Source organism: Nicotiana tabacum, chromosome 16, assembly GCF_000715075.1.
Source record: "Nicotiana tabacum cultivar K326 chromosome 16, ASM71507v2, whole genome shotgun sequence".
Lineage (NCBI taxonomy): Eukaryota > Viridiplantae > Streptophyta > Magnoliopsida > Solanales > Solanaceae > Nicotiana > Nicotiana tabacum.
In genome coordinates, this window is record NC_134095.1 from 115,823,415 (window position 1) to 115,844,313 (window position 20,899).

At 39.5% G+C, this 20,899-nt stretch overlaps 1 pseudogene; it reads left to right on the forward strand.

The window, feature by feature from the left end:
• Window positions 1-500: 500 nt before the first annotated feature.
• LOC107771398 (DExH-box ATP-dependent RNA helicase DExH12-like) lies at window positions 501-20,361 on the forward strand (annotated as a pseudogene).
• The last annotated feature ends 538 nt before the right edge of the window (window positions 20,362-20,899 follow it).

Sequence of the window (20,899 nt, forward strand, 5' to 3'; positions counted from 1 at the left end):
TGGCTGTTTAATTATATGTGCACGCGCGCATGCACACACACATATCAACTAAATCTATAAAATTATTTCTAAATATCTGGTTATCATTTATAACCGCATGAAGCGTGGCAAATTCCCTAGTTAGATAAATAAAATTAGGTTTCATTACTTATAGGAGCTTACATTATCACCGTTAATTTTAAGGTAGTACATAAATCATGACATAATTTTAAATGCTTATTTGGTATCAATTTATTTGTTTCCCGTAGTTTTTTATTTTTATTTTTTATAATCCAAATCGAATTGGGATTGGGATTGAAACCGAATCCAATTCTGACTGGGATTGGGATTGAAACCGACAATGTAGGCCAATTGGGATTGGGATTGAGCTCCTCTGCCAACTAGTATATATATATATATATCCTTTGTAGGAGTATTGTATTTCATCGATTGAACTCCACCCCTTATATTCTCCCTCCCTGCAATTCAAATTCAAACTAGGACTAGGTGTAGGTTTTGTGATGGGCCATTTGGAAGTGTATGAATACGGAGCCAACTCAGGTGAACCTGAGTCTCTTTATAGGAAAATAGACCCCAAAACATTTGGCGATCGTGCTTACAAGGGTAGACCTGACAAGGCTGCTAGGAAGCGCGAACCACTACTTGTCTCTGATTGGCATAGGCAAAGCAAGAAGAGATGGTTACTTGAAAGTGTTCTTACTTCAACTGAGGAAGATGGTGTTTACCAGCCTAAAACCAAGCAAGCTAGGGCTGCTTATGAGGCCCTGCTCAGCCTCATTCAGCAGCAACTTGGTGGCCAACCATTGAATATTGTTATTGCTGCAGCTGATGAGATATTGACTGTCTTAAAAAATGACTACTTTACTAACTCTGATAAGAAGAAAGACCTGATTGAAAACCTGTTAAATTCCGTATCAAATCAGGTGTTTGACCAGTTGGTGTCCATTGGGCGACTCATCACTGATTATCAAGGTGATGGCGATGGCGATGCACCTCTGAATGATGATGTTGGTGTAGCTGTTCAGTTTGAGGACAATGAAGAAAAAGAAGAAGAAGAAGAAGAGAGTGACCTTGATGATGAAGAGGAGGAGGACAATGATGTGCTGGATACCGACTCTTCTGGTACTATGCCTATCATTGCTGATTACGAGATGCGTGAGGCGGATGTTGGAATCTCCTTGAATGTTCAAGACGTAGATGCTTATTGGCTTCAAATAAAGATCTCTCAAGCTTATGAGCACCATATCGATCCGCAACTGAGCCAAAAGCTTGCTGATGAGGTTCTCAAAACTCTTGCTGAAGGCGACGATCGTGAAGTAGAAACCAAGCTCCTGTTGCATCTCCAATTTGATAAGTTCACTCTCATCAAATATCTTCTGTGGAACCGGCTAAAGGTAGTATGGTGTACCTGTGAGCGTTACTGTGTTAAAACAAAAAATAGAAAACAAAACTTTAGAAGAATAAAGAAATCTAGAAAACAATAAAGAATCAGAAATATTTCGAGTCCACAATTTTCTTGTGCGTCCTTAAGGAATTTTAAACCCCTCACAAGTTGCCAAGGTAATGGATTAAATCCTCCCAGGATAAAACGGAATAAACCTTCCTGCAACAGTGGCAATACAAACTGCAGGATACCAACGAACTCAAAGAACGGAGCAAAATCACACTTACGAATTTGAGAGAGAGACTGCGAATTAGGATGCAGTGTATTCAGAAAGAAAGAAGTTCTGGAGTGTTTTTCGTGTGTAGAAAATGGATCCTTGCCTCAGAATTTATAGGCAATTATCAGAAGAGGTGTCTGGAAAAAGTGCCTTTTCAGAAGAATACGCTGCCTGCCGCAGTTCTACCGCGACCGCGGTCAAATAGGCTCTCTGAATCTGCCTGCCGCGGTTCCACCGCGACCGCGGCAGAACCGCGGTCAGATAGGCTCTCTGAATCTTCAGCAAGATTCTGGCGTATTTTCAGCAGTGACTTGGCATTTAATTAATTATTAAATAATTAAATAAATTTTGTCCAAAAAATAATCTTATCGATCGATCATTTGACAAATCCAAATCCAAATCCAAATCCAAAGCCAAAGCCGAGCCGAGCGAGCGACGATGGCGACAGCGCGAGGGTTCATTCTCTTCAACTCCTTTTAAGAGCTTTAAGAAGTGAATCTATATATAAGCACACAAATGCAGTTGTCCCTCCCCAATGAGGGACAAAGTGCAAGACAAAAGTTCACTTCTTCAAATTTTTCATTTTCCCTCCATTTTATTTCCCTCCATTTCCAATTCACATTTCTTCTACTTTAAAGCCCAATGGCTTAAAGTCCAACAATCCCCCACATGAATGGGAATGGCTGTATCAAGAAAGATCATAGATAAAAGCTATGTGATTTTGCAAGTAAGGATTAATTGCATCTGGATAAGCAGGTTTCCCTTTGAACTTTCCGTAGTGAACATATGTCGGATATACTCGGTCAATCAGTAGATTTGATATCTTTGAACCGTCGAACTTTAGTGTATACCTAGACAACCATATGTCACACAACCAACCCTTAACCGTCTTTTGGTTCTCATTGTTGTGTTCGTTTTAGCCATGAACACCGCCTGGTCTCATAAGTGCGTAGAGAATTGGCCTTACAGAATTCTCCTTGAAGTGGCTTACACTTCACACTTACGTAGGTGATTCCTAAATGTGTAATCCTTTAGATTGACATTATTTGATAGATACCTCATCAAACTTTGGTAATCATTAAAGAACGTGTAAAGTTCTATCCTTGTTACTGAACATTGTCTTCATCACGAGAATGAACCAAAGATTTAATTTTGACAATGTTGAACCGGTCAATCACAACTTTGTTTGAGCTCCTTGAACCTAGATCTCGGAACATCCAAAATTCTAGGTAGAGTTACCGCCATGTTGACTTGTCCTCGGCCATAGTCCCATTCCCTTAGATGATTTCTCAACTCCCTCTCTAGTTAAGCCTTTTGTAAGCGGATCCACCACATTATCCTTTGATTTTACATAATCAATAGTGATAATTCCACTAGAAAGTAGGTATCTAACGGTGTTATGTCTTCGTCGTATATAACGAGACTTTACGTTGTACATAACACTCCCTGCTCGTCCTATGGCAGCCTCACTATCACAATGTATACAAATAGGAGCCAAAGGCTTTGGCCAGAACGGAATCTCTTCTAAGAAATTTCAAAGCCATTCAGCTTCTTCACCAACTTTATCCAAAGCTATAAACTCTGATTCCATTGTAGAACGAGCGATACACGTCTGTTTGGAATATTTACAAGATACTGCTCCTCCACCAACAGTAAAAACATATCCACTTGTGGACTTTGTTTCTGTTGAGCCGGTTATCTAATTTGCATCACTATATCCTTCGATAACCGCAAGATATTTATTGTAGTGCAAGGTGTAGTCTTGGGTATACTCCAAGTATCCCAGAACTCGTTTCATTGCCACCCAGTGATGTTTGTTGGGATTACTTGTGAATCGACTAAGTTTACTTATTGCACAAGCTATATCAGGTCGTGTACAGTTCATGATGTACATTAAGCTTCCCAACACATGAGCATACTCTAATTGAGACGTACTTTCACCTTTATTCTTTATAAGATGATGGTTTAAGTCAATTGGAGTTCTTGCACTTCTAAATTCCAAGTGTTTGAATTTTTCCAGTACCATTTTCACGTAATGTGGCTGAGACAAAGCTAGACCTTGAGGAGTCCTCTGGATTTTAATTCCTAGAATTACATCGGCAACTCCTAAGTCTTTCATATCAAACTTACTAGCAAGCATACGTTTAGTAGCTTGAATGTCGGCAATGTCTTTGATCATTATTAGCATATCATCAACATATAAGCAAACAATGACTATATGATTTGGAACGTTCTTAATGTAAACACATTTATCACATTCATTAATCTTAAAACCATTTGACAACATTGTTTGGTCAAATTTCGCATGTCATTGCTTGGGTGCTTGTTTTAGTCCATAAAGGGACTTGACAAGTCTACACACCTTCTTTTCTTTTCCCGGAACCACAAACCCTTCAGGTTGGTTCATGTAAATTTCTTCCTCAAGATCACCATTTAAGAATGCTGTTTTTACATCCATTTGATGAATTTGAAGACTATACAAGGCGGCTAACACTATTAGCATCCGAATGGATGTAATTCTTGTTACCTACGAGTATGTGTCAAAATAGTCAAGAGCTTCTCATTGTCTAAATCCTTTGACAACAAGTCTTGCCTTGTATTTGTCAATACTACCATCGTCCTACATTTTCTTCTTGAAAATCCATTTAGAACCCAACGTTTTGTTACCTGGAGGAAGATTAACCAATTCCCAGGTATGATTTCTCAATATGGATTCTATTACACTATTGACAGCTTCTTTCCAATATTGTGCTTCTGAGGAAGACATTGCTTCCTTGAAGGTATGAGGCTCATTTTCTAACAGAAAAGTCAGAAAATCTGGACCGAATGAAGTAGATATCCTTTGACGTTTACTTCTTCTTGGATTTTCTTCATTAGGCATACCATATGTTATTTCCTCCCGAGGTCGTTTTGACTTTTGGCAGGTCACTTCACTTTGCTTTTTATATGGATAAATAGTTTCAAAGAATTCAGCATTATCTGATTCTATTATCGTATTAATGTGAATCTCAGGATTTTCTGATTTATGAACCAGAAAACGATATGCCTTGCTATTGGTTACATATCCAATAAACACACAATCAACCGTTTTTGGACCTATCTTAACCCTTTTAGGTTTAAGAACTTGTACCTTAGCTAAACACCCCCACACTTTGAAGTATTTCAAGCTAGGCTTCCTTCCTTTCCACTTTCATAAGGAATGGACTGTGTTTTACTATGAGGTACACGGTTGATTATCCGGTTAGCTGTAAATATAGCTTCCCCTACAAGTTCTGTGGTAAGCCAAAACTTATTAGTAATGCATTCATCATCTCCTTCAACGTTCGATTCTTCCTCTCCGCAATTCCATTAGATTGTGGAGAGTAAGGGGCAGTTGTTTGGTGAATAATGCCATTTTCCAAACAAATTTCTTCAAAAGGAGATTCATATTCGCCACCCCTATCACTTCTTATCATTTTGATCTTTTTGTTTAGTTGTGTTTCAACTTCACTCTTGTATTGCTTGAAAGCATCAATTGTCTCATCTTTACTATTAAGTAAATAAACATAGAAATATCTCGTGCTATCCGTCAATAAAAGTAATAAAATACTTTTTCCCACCGCGAGATAGTGTTGACTTCATGTCGCAAATATCTATGTGAATTAAGTCTAAAGGACTTGAATTCCTTTCAACGGACTTATAAGGATGCTTAGCATACTTTGATTCCACACATATTTGACATTTGGAATTAATGCAATCAATTTTTGGTAATACTTCTAGATTTATCATCTTTCGTAATGTTTTGAAGTTTACGTGACCTAAACGCGAATGCCATAAAGTGTTTGACTCAAGTAAATAAGAAGAAACATTCACTTTATTGATAGGAACTGCTATTACATTTAGCTTAAAAAGGCCCTCATTTAGGTAACCTTTTCCTGCATATACATCGTTCTTACTTAGTACAACACTATTAGAAACAAAAATACATTTGAATCCATTCTTGACAAGAAGTGAGGTAGACACAAGATTCTTGCGAATTTCTGGAACATGGAGGACTTGGTTTAGAGTCACTATTTTTCCCGACGTCATCTTCAATGCAATCTTGCCAACTCCTTCAATTTTGGCCATAGATGAATTTCCCATAAAGATTGTCTCGTCGGGTCCTGCGGGGGCATAAGAAGAAAATAACTCCTTGTTAGCACAAACATGGCAGGTGGCTCCAGAATCTATCCACCATTCTTTTGGATTTCCTACCAAGTTGCATTTAGACAATATGGCACATAAGTCCTCCATTTCATCTTCAACCATGTTAGCTTGATTCTTTTTCTTCTTATCATTCTTTGGCGCACGACAATCCACGACCTTATGCCCAGATTTTTCACAGTTGTGGCAATTACCCTTGAACTTTTTCTTGCTTGGGTAATTCTTTGGTCCAGAAGCCTTCTTCCTCTTCTTATTTTGTGGCGCCTCCTCAACAACGTTTTCCCCCATTATTGTCGAGTTTCCACGTGACTTCTTTTCAGCATTTTTTTTGTCTTCTTCTATCCTCAAACGAACAATCAAGTCTTCTAGTGTCATCTCCTTCCGCTTGTGTTTAAGATAGTTCTTAAAATCCTTCCACAACGGAGGTAACTTCTCAATGAAAGCAACGACTTGAAAGGCCTCATTTATGACCATATCTTCAATAACAAATTCATAATTAATAATAAGATAAATCTTATTAATAAAATTATTGATTCGGGTCATACCTTCAGCAAAGAGGTCATGCACAATGACTTGTAATTCTTGGACTTGAGTTATGACTGACCTAGTGTCAATCATCTTGAAATCCAAAAACCTTGCAGCCACGAACTTCTTAAGTCCGGCATCCTCAGTCTTGTACTTCTTCTCAAGCGCATTCCATAATGCTTTTGAATTTTTCTATGACACTATAGACATTGTACAAGCCATCTTCCAAACAACTCAATATGTAGTTTTTGCACAAGAAATCAGAATGTTTCCATGCTTCAGTTACAACAAGTCGTTCATCATCCGAAGTATTTTCAGCCATGACCGGAGGATCCTCCTTGATGAAACGTTGCAAACTCAACGTAGTAAGATAGAAGAGCATCTTCATTTGCCAGCGTTTGAAGTCAATACCGGAAAACTTTTCGAGTTTTCTGCCAGTGCCATAGCATGAGCAGGAGTAGAACAGCTTGACGAAGCAGCAACACTCATAACAGTAGCACCCGTTCCCGCAATACTTCCATTAGTTTGGTTTTCATTCGTCATATTTCTGTAAAGTTGAAAACAATACAGAACTTATTAAATCAGTGAAGTTTTGATATCTTCAAACTGAATACCAAACCAAACATACAACACGTAACAATGGTGAAGTTTTTATATACTTCAAACCCGTACGTTTATTATTCCGGCAAAGTTTTTTTTATGTACTTTAAACCGGACAGAAACAATTATAGGAGTAGAAAGCAACAAGGCTTTAGTCTCCAACAGAGTATATAGAAAACAGTTTAATAATTAACACAGAAATGTTAGTAATTGTAAAATTCCTTAAGCTTGTAAGCGTTACTGTGTTAAAACAAAAAACAGAAAACAAAACTGTTCGAAGAATAAAGAAATCTAGAAAACAATAAAGAATCAGAAATATTCCGAGTCCACAATTTTCTTATGTGTCCTTAAGGAATTTTAACCCCCTCACAAGTTGCCAAGGTAATGGATTAAATCCTCCCAGGATAAAACGGAATAAACCTTCCTGCAACAGTGGCAATACAAACTGCAGGATACCAACGAACTCAAAGAACGGAGCAAAATCACACTTACGAATTTGAGAGAGAGAGACTGCGAATTAGGATGTAGTGTATTCAGAAAGAAAGAAGTTCTGGAGTGTTTTTCGTGTGTAGAAAATAGAGCCTTGCCTCAGAATTTATAGGCAATTATCAGAAGAGGTGTCTAGAAAAAGTGTCTTTTCAGAAGAATACGCTGCCTGCCGCGGTTCTACCGCGACCGCGGCATAAACGCGGTCAAATAGGCTCTCTGAATCTGCCTGCCGCAGTTCCACCGCGACCGCGGCAGAACCGCGGTCAGGTAGGCTCTCTGAATCTTCAGCAAGATTCTGGCGTATTTTCAGCAGTGACTTGGCATTTAATTAATTATTAAATAATTAAATAAATTTTGTCCAAAAAATAATCTTATCGATCTCTCTGAATCTGCCTGCCGCGGTTACACAACGACCGCGGCTGATAGGCTCTCTGAATCTTCAGCAAGATTCTGGCGTATTTTCAGCAGTGACTTGACATTTAATTAATTATTAAATAATTAAATAAATTTTGTCCAAAAAATAATCTTATCGATCGTTTTTCCAAATCCAAAGCCGAGCAGAGTGAGCGACGACGACGACGACGCGAGGGTTCATTCTCTTCAACTCCTTTTAAGAGCTTTAAGAAGTGATTCTATATATAAGCACACAAATATGGTTGTTCCTCACCAATGAGGGACAAAGTGCAAGACAAAAGTTCACTTCTTCAAATTTTTCATTTTCCCTCCATTTTATTTCCCTCCATTTCCAATTCACACTTCTTCTACTTTAAAGCCCAATGGCTTAAAGTCCAACAGTACCCGTCTTGCACGGGCTGAAGACCAAGCGAAAAGGAAGGAAATTGAACAAGAGATGTTGCGGTTGGGGCCAGATCATGCCGCGGTACTAGAGCTGTTGTATGCTACTAGGGCTACTGCAAAAGAGAGGCAGCTGCAGAAAAACATTAGGGAAGAGGCTCGGCATCTCAAAGATGGTGACAGAAATAATGATAATGCTTGGTTAATGGGGCAACGCCAGCTGCTTGATCTTGACAGCCTTGCATTTCATCAAGGTAGTCTGTCGATGGCAAATGCAAAATGCGAGCTTCCACTGGGGTCTTATAGGAATCATAAGAAGGGGTACGAGGAAGTTCACGTGCCAGCACTGAAGCCAAAGCCACTAGTCCCTGGAGAAGAGCTTGTGAAGATGTCCTCCATTCCAGAGAGGGCTCAACCAGCGTTCAGTGGGGTGACCCAATTGAATAGGGTTCAGAGTAAAGTATATGAGACTGCCCTCTTTTCCCCAGAGAACATCTTGCTCTGTGCTCCAACAGGTGCTGGGAAGACCAATGTAGCTATGCTCACTATACTTCAGCAAATCGCTCTAAACCGCAACTTAGATGGATCATTCAACCACACCAATTATAAGATTGTGTATGTGGCACCTATGAAAGCCCTTGTTTCTGAAGTGGTTGGCAATCTCTCCAAGCGTTTGGAACATTACGGTGTCAAGGTGAAAGAATTGAGCGGTGATCAAACATTAACTCGTCAACAGATTGAAGAGACTCAAATTATTGTGACTACCCCTGAGAAGTGGGATATTATCACCAGAAAGTCAGGCGATCGCACCTATATGCAGCTTGTTAAACTTGTTATTATTGACGAGATACATCTCCTGCATGACAATCGAGGTCCTGTCTTGGAGAGTATCATTGCAAGAACTATCAGACAGATTGAAATCACAAAAGAGCATATTCGGCTTGTTGGATTGTCAGCAACTCTTCCAAATTATCAGGATGTGGCGTTGTTTTTGCGAGTTGATCTGAATAAAGGACTCTTCCATTTTGACAATAGCTATAGACCTGTACCGTTGGCACAACAGTATATTGGAATAACTGTTAAGAAGCCACTGCAGAGGTTCCAGTTGATGAATGATATTTGCTATGAGAAGGTGATTAGTGTTGCAGGAAAGCATCAGGTGCTTATCTTTGTTCATTCTAGGAAGGAAACAACTAAAACAGCTCGAGCAATCCGGCATGCTGCACTTGGTAATGACACCCTTACTAAGTTTTTGAAGGAGGATGGTTTAACTCGGGAAATTTTACAGTCTCAAACTGAGCTTATCAAGAGCAATGGTCTCAAAGATCTTTTACCATATGGTTTTGCAATTCACCATGCGGGATTGGTCAGAACTGATCGGCAGCTTGTGGAGGAGCTTTTTGCTGATGGACATGTGCGAGTGCTGGTCTCAACTGCAACTTTAGCATGGGGTGTAAATTTACTTGTACATACTGTCATTATAAAAGGTACCAAGATTTACAATCCTGAAAAAGGAGCATGGACTGAACTCAGTCCTCTTGATGTTATGCAAATGCTTGGCCGTGCTGGAAGGCCTCAATATGATACTTATGGTGAAGGAATCATCATAACTGGACACAGTGAACTGCAATATTATCTTTCTTTGATGAATCAACAGCTTCCTATTGAAAGTCAGTTTATATCCAAGTTGGCTAATCAATTGAATGCAGAGATTGTTCTTGGGACAGTACAGAATGTCAAAGAGGCATGCAAGTGGCTCCTATATACTTACCTCTATGTTCGCATGGTACAGAATCCCACACTTTATGGTCTAGCTGCGGATGCCCTCGAAACTGATTATGCTTTGGAGGGAAGGCGTGCTGACTTGGTTTATTCTGCTGCTACGTTGCTGGACAAGAGTAACTGTTGAGTTTCTTTTTAATATGGAAAGGTATTAAAAAAAGGATGAATGGGAAATGGAGGAAAATGAAAATTTTGAGTAAAATTTTAAGTTTTACCTCTCTTTTTAATGAGACATTGTCTCTCATTGGTAGAGGAAAAGGAGTTTGGTGGGTTTATATACAAATGCACTTCATGTAGCTCTTAAAGAGTTAGGAAGAAGGCAAGCCTCGCACCGTCGTTGTCGCTCGGCCGGCTCGGCTTCGGCTACGACTACGGTTTCGGCTTCGGATTCGGATTTGGTCAAATGATTGATTGATTAATTTTTTGGACCAAATTTATTTGTTAATAGTGAATATTAACGTAATATTATCCGTGTTTGTAACGGATGTTTTCCAATCCGTGAATATTAATGAGCAAGTGCTCATTCCACCATGAGTAGTGCTCCAGCCACCATTGCCATATTGATTGCTCCATTAGTAAACAGCCTGGTGCTCTGTCCACCATGGCCAAGTGCTCCACTTCATGAGTGGCAGCGGGTCCATTTTTAGCAGCTAATTGCACTATAAATAGAGGGTGCAAGCAGCCTGTTGAAGACACACTGAAAACTTGAGAGCAATTGATCTTCTCTTCACCGAAAACTCAACGTTAGCTATACTTTGCACTCCTTCCTCTCAGATTTTCCATACGAATTTCTGACTTCTCCTCCCTTGTTTTGCATTGTTTTTAAACTACTAAGAAAGCAACAGTAAGTGTGCTGCCGAACTTTGTGTTCGCTGAAACATTGGGGTTTGAAGTACCGCTACACCAGTGTATAATTCGTTCTATCCTGGGAGGAAATAATCCATAACCTTGGGTACTAGGAGGGGATTAAATTCCTTAAGGAAACACTGTAAATTCAGTGGGCTCGAATTAATTTGTGTTTTATTTATATCATTTATATTTACGTTAATAAGCTAACGTTTTAATTTCCATAATCATTATTTTACAAATACAGGAGGAACAACAAGCTTAAGGAATTTAGAAATTTTAATTTCTGTATTTGTGTTATTCTTATTATTCTGGAAACTTAAAACCTTTATGGTTTTGTGTACTCCCATTTGGAGAGTAAAGCCTTCGTGGCATTTTGTTGGAGATTAAAATCTACGTGATTTTTCACTCCAGTTTTAAACGTTTATTAAATGTTTGTTTGTGTCATTTTTTTTTTCAGAAAAAAAAAATGACGAATGACGGAAATCAAGTTGTTCCGATGATGACTGCCAACGCATCGACAAGTCGAACTCCGGCGTTGGCACCGGTAGAGAAACCCGAAAAATTTTCTGGGATGGATTTCAAGCGCTGGCAGCAGAAGATGTTCTTCTACTTGACTACGTTATGTCTACAGAAGTTCATCAAGGAAGATGTTCCTGATCTTCCAGATGAAACTCCAAAGAATGAAAGCTTTCTCGTGATTGAGGCGTGGAAGCATTCTGACTTGTGCAGGAATTATATTTTTAGCGGACTGGAGGATAATGTGTATAATGTATACAGTGGCGTGGAGACATCAAAAGAATTGTGGAATGCGCTTGAAAAGAAATACAAAACTGAAGATGCCGGGATGAAGAAATTCGTCGCTGCAAAATTTTTGGACTACAAAATGGTAGATAGCAAGTCTGTTATTACCCAAGTCCAGGAATTGCAAGTGATTATTCATGATCTACTTACTGAAGGTATATTTCAAATGAATACTGATGTTGAAAGTAAATTTTTTAGTAATTTTACTAACGGAATTTTCATTGAAGGTCTTGTCATCAATGAAGCATTCCAAGTAACAGCAATAATTGAGAAGTTGCCTCCATTGTGGAAGGACTTCAAAAATTATTTGAAACATAAACGAAAGGAGATGTCCCTTGAAGATCTCATTGTTCGATTGAGAATCGAAGAGGACAATAAAGCTGCTGAAAGGAGAGGCCGTGGAAATTCAACAATAATGGGAACAAATATTGTTGAAGATAACAAAAAGAGAAAGAAGGCTTCTGGTCCGAAATACAACCCAAGCAAGAAGCGGTTCAGTGGAAACTGCTACAACTGTGGGAAAACCGGACACAAATCTATGGAGTGTCGTGCTCGGAAGAAAGACAAGCAAAGGGGTCAAGCAAACATGGTATAAAAGCATGATGATGTTGATGACTTGTGCGCCATGCTTTCTGAATGCAACCTGATAGGAAACCCAAAGGAGTGGTGGATTGATTCTGGAGCCACTCGCCATGTTTGTGCTGTGAGGGAAGCATTTTCTACATATGCTTCTGCTGGACCCGAAGAGACGCTCTCTATGGGAAATGCTACTACAACAAAAATTGAAGGATACGGTAAGATATTTCTCAAGATGACTTCTGGCAAGGTCATGACTTTGAACAACGTCCTTCATGTTTCCGAGATTAGGAAGAACTTAGTCTCTACTGGACTTCTTGTAAAGCACGGTTTCAAGTGCGTTTTTGTATCTGACAAGGTAGTGATTGGTAAGAATGAAATGTTTGTAGGAAAAGGTTACCTTACTGAGGGCATTTTCAAGCTGAATGTAATAGTTGTTGAAACTAATAATAAAACTTCAGCTTCTTCTTACTTACTTGAGTCAAATAATTTATGGCATGTACGTTTAGGTCATGTCAATTATAAAACCTTGCGAAAAATGATTAACTTGGAAGTATTGCCTAAGTTTGAATGCGAAAAATTAAAATATCCTATATGTGTGGAATCTAAGTATGTTAAACATCCTTATAAGTCGGTTGAAAGGAATTCAAATCCTTTAGACTTAATTCACACAGATATTTGTGACATGAAATCAATACCATCTCACGGTGGAAAGAAGTATTTTATAACTTTTATTGACGATAGTACTCGATATTGCTATGTTTACTTACTTAATAGTAAAGATGAAGCAATAGACGCATTCAAGCAATACAAAAATGAAGTTGAAACGCAGCTTAACAAGAAAATCAAAATGATAAGAAGTGATAGGGGTGGTGAATATGAAACTCCTTTTGAACAAATATATTTAGAATATGGAATTATTCATCAAACAACAGCCCCTTACACGCCCCAATCCAATGGGATTAAGGAAAGAAAGAATCGTTCATTAAAAGAGATGATGAACACATTGTTGATAAGTTCTGGTTTGCCACAGAACTTGTGGGGGGAAGCCATTCTTACGGCTAACCGAATACTAAATCGAGTACCCCATAGCAAAACACAATCCATTCCATATGAAAAATGGAAAAGGAAGGAAGCCCAACTTAAATTATTTTAAAGTGGGGGGTGTTTAGCAAAAGTGCAAGTTCATAAAACCAAAAGGGTAAAAATAGGACCGAAAACAGTTGATTGCGTTTTCATTGGATATGCGACCAATAGTAAAGCATATCAATTTCTGGTTCATAAATAAAAAAATCCTGACATTCATAACAATACGGTTATAGAATCAGATAATGCTGAGTTCTTTGAATATATATATCCATATAAAAAAGGAATGCGAGTCGATTGGTGAAGGATCTAAACGACCTCGGGAAGAAACAAAAGAAAGTACATTTAATCAGGGGGATCCAAGATGCAGTAAACGTCAAAGAACGTCTACTTCGTTTGGACCAGATTTTGTGACTTTCTTATTGGAAAATGAGTCTCGAACATTTAAAGAAGCTATGTCTTCTTCGGAATCATTGTTTTGAAAAGAGGCAGTCTATAGTGAAATAGAATCCATTTTGAACAACCATACATGGGAATTGGTTGATCTTCCTCCTGGAAATAAACCTTTGGGTTCTAAATGGATTTTTAAGAGAAAAATGAAAGATGATGGTACTATTGATAAATTTAAGGCAAGATTTGTTGTCAAAGGGTATAGACAACGAGAAGGTCTTGACTACTTTGATACATACTCCCCAGTTACAAGGATTATGTCCATACGGATGTTAGTAGCATTGGCTGCAGTGTATGGTCTTAAAATTCATCAAATGAATGTTAAAACGACCTTCTTAAATGGAGAGTTGGAGGAAGAAATTTACATGGAACAACCTGAAGGGTTTGTGGTTCCAGGTAAAGAAAATAAGGTATGTAGACTTGTTAAGTCCCTTTACGGACTAAAACAAGCACCCAAACAATGACATGCGAAATTTGACCAAACAATGTTGTCAAATGGTTTTAAGATAAATGAATGTGATAAATGTGTGTACATTAAAAATGTTCCAAATCACATAGTCATTGTTTGCCTATATGTGGATGATATGCTGATAATGAGTAATAACATCGCCAACATAAATGCTACTAAGCGTATGCTAACTAGCAAGTTTGATATGAAGGACTTGGGAATTGCGGATTTAATTCTAGGGATTAAGATCCAAAAGACTCCTCAAGGTCTGGCATTGTCACAATCTCATTATATTAAGGCAGTACTTGAAAAATTCAAGCACTTGGGCTTTAAAGTTGCAAAGACTCCAATTGACGTAAATCTTGCACTAGCAAAGAATAAAGGCCAAAGCATATCACAATTGGATTGTGCTCGTGTGTTGGGATGCTTAATGTACATCATGAATTGTACACGACCAGATATAGCTTGTGCTATAAGTAAACTAAGTCGATACACGAGCAATCCAGATCAATCTCATTGGATGGCAATGAAACGAGTTTTGGGATACTTAGAACATACCCAAAACTTTGATTTGCACTACAGTAAATATCCTGCGGTGATTGAAGGATATTGTGATGCAAATTGGATCACCGGTTCAACTGATTCGAAGTCCACAAGTGGATATGTATTCACTATTGGTGGAGGAGCGATATCTTGGAAGTCCTCCAAATAAACTTGTATTGCCCGCTCTACAATGGAGGCTGAGTTCATAGCCTTAGATAAAGCCGGTGAAGAAGCTGAATGGCTCCGGAATTTCTTGGAAGACATTCCATTTTGGCCCAAACTGTTGGCACTAATATGCATACACTGTGATAGCCAAACGGCAATTGGAAGGGTTGGAAGCGTTATGTATAACGGTAAATCTCGTCATATACGACGAAGACATAAAACCGTTAGGCAACTTCTCTCTAGAGGAATTATCACGATTGACTATGTAAAGTCAAGTGATAATGTGTCGGATCCACTTACAAAAGGCCTAACTAGAGAGGTAGTTGAGAAATCATCGAGGGGAATGGGACTATGGCCGAGAACAAGTCATTGTGGTGGTAACTCTACCTAGAAGACTGGAGATCCCAAGATCTAGGTTCAAGGAGATCAAACAAAGTCATTAATGACGGTTCAATATTGTCAACAAAAATTTTGGTCCATTCTCGTGATGAGACAATGTTCAGTACCAAGGATAAAGCATGAAGGCTTTTTAATGATTTCTAAATTTGATACGGGGTATATCAAATAGTGTATCTACGGGATGACACGTTTAGAAATCACCTATGTAAGTGTGAAGTGTTAGCCGCTTCAAGGAGAATTTTGCAAGGCCAATTCTCTACGCACTTATGAAACCAGGCGGTGTTCATGGCTGAAACGAACACAACAATGAGAACCAAAGACGGATAAGGGTTGATTGTGTGACTTATGGTTGTCTAGGTATACACTAAAGTTCGATGGTTCAAAGATATCAAATCTACCGATTGACCGAGTATATCCGACATAAGTTCACTACGGAAAGTTCAAAGGGAAACCTACTTATCCAGATGCAATTAATCCTTGCTTGCAAATCACACAAGTCTTCATGCATACTTCCGTGATATAGCCATTCCCCATTCATGTGAGGGATTGTTGAGTTTCTTTTTAATATGGAAAGATATTAAAAAGAGTATGAATGGAAAATGGAGGGAAATGAAAATTTTGAGTAAAATTTTAAGTTTCCCTCTCTTTTTAATGAGACATTATCCCTCATTGGTAGAGGAAAAGGAGTTTGGTGGGTTTATATACAAATGAACTTCATGTAGCTCTTAAAGAGTTAGGAAGAAGGCAAGCTTCGCGCCGTCGTCGTCGCTCGCTCGCTCGGCTCGACTTCGGCTACGGCTACGGCTACGGCTTCGGCTTCGACTTCGGATTTGGATTTGGATTTGGTCAAATGATCGATTGATTGATTAATTTTTTGGACCAAATTTATTTGTTAATAGTGAATATTAACGTAATATTATCCGTGTTTGTAACGGATGTTTTCCAATCCGTGAATATTAATGAGCAAGTGCTCATTCCACCATGAGTAGTGCTCCAGCCACCATTGCCATATTGATTGCTCCATTAGTAAACAGCCTGGTGCTCTGTCCACCATGGCCAAGTGCTCCACTTCATGAGTAGCAGCGGGTCCATTTTTAGCAGCTAATTGCACTATAAATAGAGGGTGCAAGCAGCCTGTTGAAGACACACTGAAAACTTGAGAGCAATTGATCTTCTCTTCACCGATAACTCAACGTTAGCTATACTTTGCACTCCTTCCTCTCAGATTTTCCATACGACTTTCTGACTTCTCCTCCCTTGTTCTGCATTTTTTTTAAACTACTAAGAAAGCAACAGTAAGTGTGATTTGCTGCCGAACTTTGTGTTCGCTGAAACATTGGGGTTTGAAGTACCGCTACACCAGTGTATAATTCGTTCTATCCTGGATTAAATTCCTTAAGGAAACACTGTGAATTCAGTGGGGTCGAATTAATTTGTGTTTCATTTGTATCATTTATATTTACGTTAATAAGCTAACGTTTTAATTTCCATAATCATTATTTTACAAATACAGGAGGAACAACATTAACTTGGTTAAGTATGATAAGAGAAGTGGATATTTCCAGGTGACTGACCTGGGGCGCATTGCGAGCTATTATTACATAACTCATGGGACAATTTCCACGTACAATGAGCATTTGAAGCCCATCACGGGTGATATTGAACTTTGTAGGCTTTTCTCTCTTAGTGAGGAATTCAAATATGTAACAATCAGACAAGATGAGAAAATAGAATTGGCAAAGCTTCTAGATCGTGTCCCTATTCCGATCGTGTCCCTATTCCGATAAAAGAGAGTCTTGAGGAGCCTAGCGCCAAGATTAATGTTCTACTGCAGGCGTATATTTCACGGCTGAAGCTTGAAGGGTTGTCTCTGTCATCCGACATGGTTTATATATCTCAAAGTGCTGCGCGTCTGATGCGAGCCCTTTTTGAGATTGTTCTGAAGAGAGGGTGGGCTAAGTTAGCTGAGAAGGCCTTGAAATGGTGCAAAATGATAAGTAAGAGGATGTGGAGCGTACAGACACCACTCCGCCAATTCCACGGCATTCCAAATGAGATCTTGATGAAGTTGGAGAAGAAAGATCTTGCTTGGGAGCGTTATTACGATCTTTCATTACAAGAGTTGGGAGAGCTTATCCGGTTCCCGAAGAAGGGTAGAACGTTACACAAGTGTATTCATCAGTTCCCGAAGCTCAACCTCGCAGCACATGTTCAGCCAATTACCCGGTCAGTCTTGAGGGTAGAATTGACCATTACACCGGATTTCCAGTGGGAGGACACGGTCCATGGTTTTGTAGAACCTTTCTGGGTGATTGTTGAAGACAATGATGGGGAATATATTCCTCATCATGAATATTTCATGCTGAAGAAGCAGTATATTGATGAAGACCATACTTTGAACTTCACAGTCCCAATATATGAGCCATTGCCCCTTCAGTATTTCGTTCGTGTTGTCTCTGACAGGTGGTTAGGGTCTGAGACTGTTTTGCCAGTCTCTTTCCTACACCTGACTTTGCCAGAAAAATATCTTCCTCCCACTGAGTTACTAGACTTACAACCTCTGCCAGTTACTGCATTGAGGCATCCAGCATATGAAGCACTTTATCAAGATTTTAAGCATTTCAATCCGGTTCAGACTCAGGTATTCACGGTTTTGTACAATTCAGATGACAATGTCTTGGTTGCAGCTCCAACTGGTAGTGGGAAGACCATTTGCGCTGAATTTGCCATATTGAGGAATCATCAGAAAGGACCTGATATCAGTCGTACTGTGGCTCCACTAGAGGCTCTGGCCAAGGAGCGGTTCAGTGATTGGAAAAAGAAATTTGGAGACTCTCTGGGATTAGAGTTGTTAAACTAACCGGGGAGACTTCCAAAGATCTGAAGCTGTTAGAGAAGGGTCAGTTAATTATCAGCACGCCTGAGAAATGGGATGCTTTATCTCGTCGCTGGAAACAGCGAAAGCATGTTCAGCAAGTCAGTCTTTTCATTATTGATGAATTTCACCTGATTGGTAGTCAAGGTGGCCCAATCCTGGAGGTGATTGTTTCTCGGATGAGACATATTTCATGCCAGGTTGAGAACAAGATCCGCATCGTTGCTTTGTCAACTTCCCTAGCTAATGCCAAGGATTTGGGAGAATGGATTGGGGCTACATCTCATGGGCTCTTCAACTTTCCTTCTGGCATTAGGCCCGTGCCACTGGATATACACATTCAAGGTGTTGATATTGCTAACTTTGAAACTAGGATGCAAGCCATGACAAAACATACATATACTGCAATTGTTAAACATGCAAGGAAAGGAAAGCCTGCAATTGTGTACGTCCCCACGAGGAAGCATGCACGCTTGACTGCTGTAGATCTGATGAGTTATTCTAGTATGGACAGAGAAGACACACCCATGTTTCTGCTACGATCTGCAGAAGAGCTGGAGCTTTTTGTCGAGAGGATCAATGAACCTATGCTGAAAGAGACACTCAAGTATGGTGTGGGCTACTTGCATGACGGATTGAGTGGCACTGATCAGGAAATAGTGAAGACATTGTTTGAAACTGGATGGATTCAAGTATGTGTGATGAACAGTACAATGTGTTGGGAAGTACCACTATCTGCCCATTTGGTGGTGGTGACGGGAACACAGTACTATGACGGTAGGGAAAATATGCACACTGATTATCCAGTTACTGATTTGTTGAAGATGATGGGTCATGCCAGTCGACCTCTTGTAGATAGCTGTGGGAAGTGTGTCATCCTTTGCCATGAACCACGCAAGGACTACTACAAGAAGTTCATGTATGATGCATTCCCAGTTGAAAGCCATCTGCAACACTATCTCCATGACAATTTGATTGCTGAGGTGGTCGTGGGAGTTATTCAGAACAAGCAGGATGCGGTGGATTACCTAACATGGACCTTCATGTATAGAAGGCTGACACAGAATCCAAACTACTACAATCTGCAGGGTGTTAGTCACAGGCATCTGTCGGACCACCTCTCAGAGCTGGTGGAGAATGCTATCAGTGACTTGGAGGCAAGCAAATGCCTTGCTGTTGAGGATGACGTTTTGCTTTCACCTCTGAACCTTGGCATGATAGCGTCATACTATTATATCAGTCACACGGCAATAGAGCGATTTAGCTCTTCCCTGACCTCCAAAACGAAATTGAAGGGCTTATTGGAAATATTGGCTTCAGCGTCGGAGTATGAACGGTTGCCGATAAGACTAGGTGAAGAGGAGTTGACAAGAAGGTTGATTAATCACCAGCGTTTCTCCTTTGAGAATCCGAAATACACAGATCCTCACGCCAAGGCTAATGCTCTTTTACAAGCCCATTTCTCTAGGCAAGTGGTGGGTGGAAATCTTGCTTCTGACCAGCAAGAGGTGCTTCTTTCTGCTATTAGGCTGCTTCAAGCAATGGTTGATGTTATTTCCAGTAACAAATGGCTTAGTCTAGCACTTCTAGCAATGGAGGTTAGCCAGATGGTGACACAGGGAACGTGGGAACGTGACTCGATGCTTCTTCAGGTTCCACATTTTACAAATGAATTGGCTAAGAAGTGCCAAGAAAATCCAGGAAAGAGTACAGAGACAGTGTTGGATTTAGTGGAGATGGAAGATGACGAGAGGCGTGAGCTCTTGCAAATGTCGGACTTACAGCTTATGGATGTTGCCCGGTTTTGTAATCGGTTTCCAAACATTGATTTGACATATGATGTGTTGAACCGTGATAATGTGAGTGCTGGAGACAATGTGAGTGTGCAGGTAACCCTTGAGCGAGATCTTGAGGGTAGAACAGAGGTTGGACCTGTTTTTGCACCTAGATATCCCACAACCAATGAAGAAGGATGGTGGCTTGTTGTCGGCGGTACAAAGAGCGACCAACTGCTGGCCATTAAGAGAATTACCCTGCAAAGGAAGTCCAGTGTCAAGCTCAATCCGGTGTTCCATGAGAAAACAAAACACATTGAGATTGATCGTCACTTTGTCAGAGAAAAGATACTCTCATGAGATATTGCTACAAAGTTTGTGAAGTCGAATAATCAGCTTGCAGATATTTCACCACGTCTCTCACTGGTCCTCGTATTAGTTACATAAGTAACAAGCTCGCTACATATGTTTTGTATGCACGGGCTTGAGGGGAAGTGTTAGATAGTTATGTAAATAACGCTAGTCCCATATGGAATAGGAGTAGAATAAGTATTGTGTAAAAGTTATAAATAGAGCTATTGTAAAACACTTGATAGGTGATATCAATAATATATTTTTTTTTCTCCCGTACCATTCTCACATGATCAAAGTACCAATAACTAATACCTATATTACGAGTTAGAAATAGAACATAACATCCAAAATCCTCTATAGCCAATCTGCTCTATTAACAATTTTGCATTGAGGTGATTCAAATAATTAAACTATTCTGCATTAACCACCATAACCCACCTCCTTTTTCTTGTTGTTTTTCCCCATATTACTTGTTGGCGGATAAAATACAAAATACCTCTGTGTTCTGTTATTTGCAAAATTAAACGAACAGCACTCACAAACA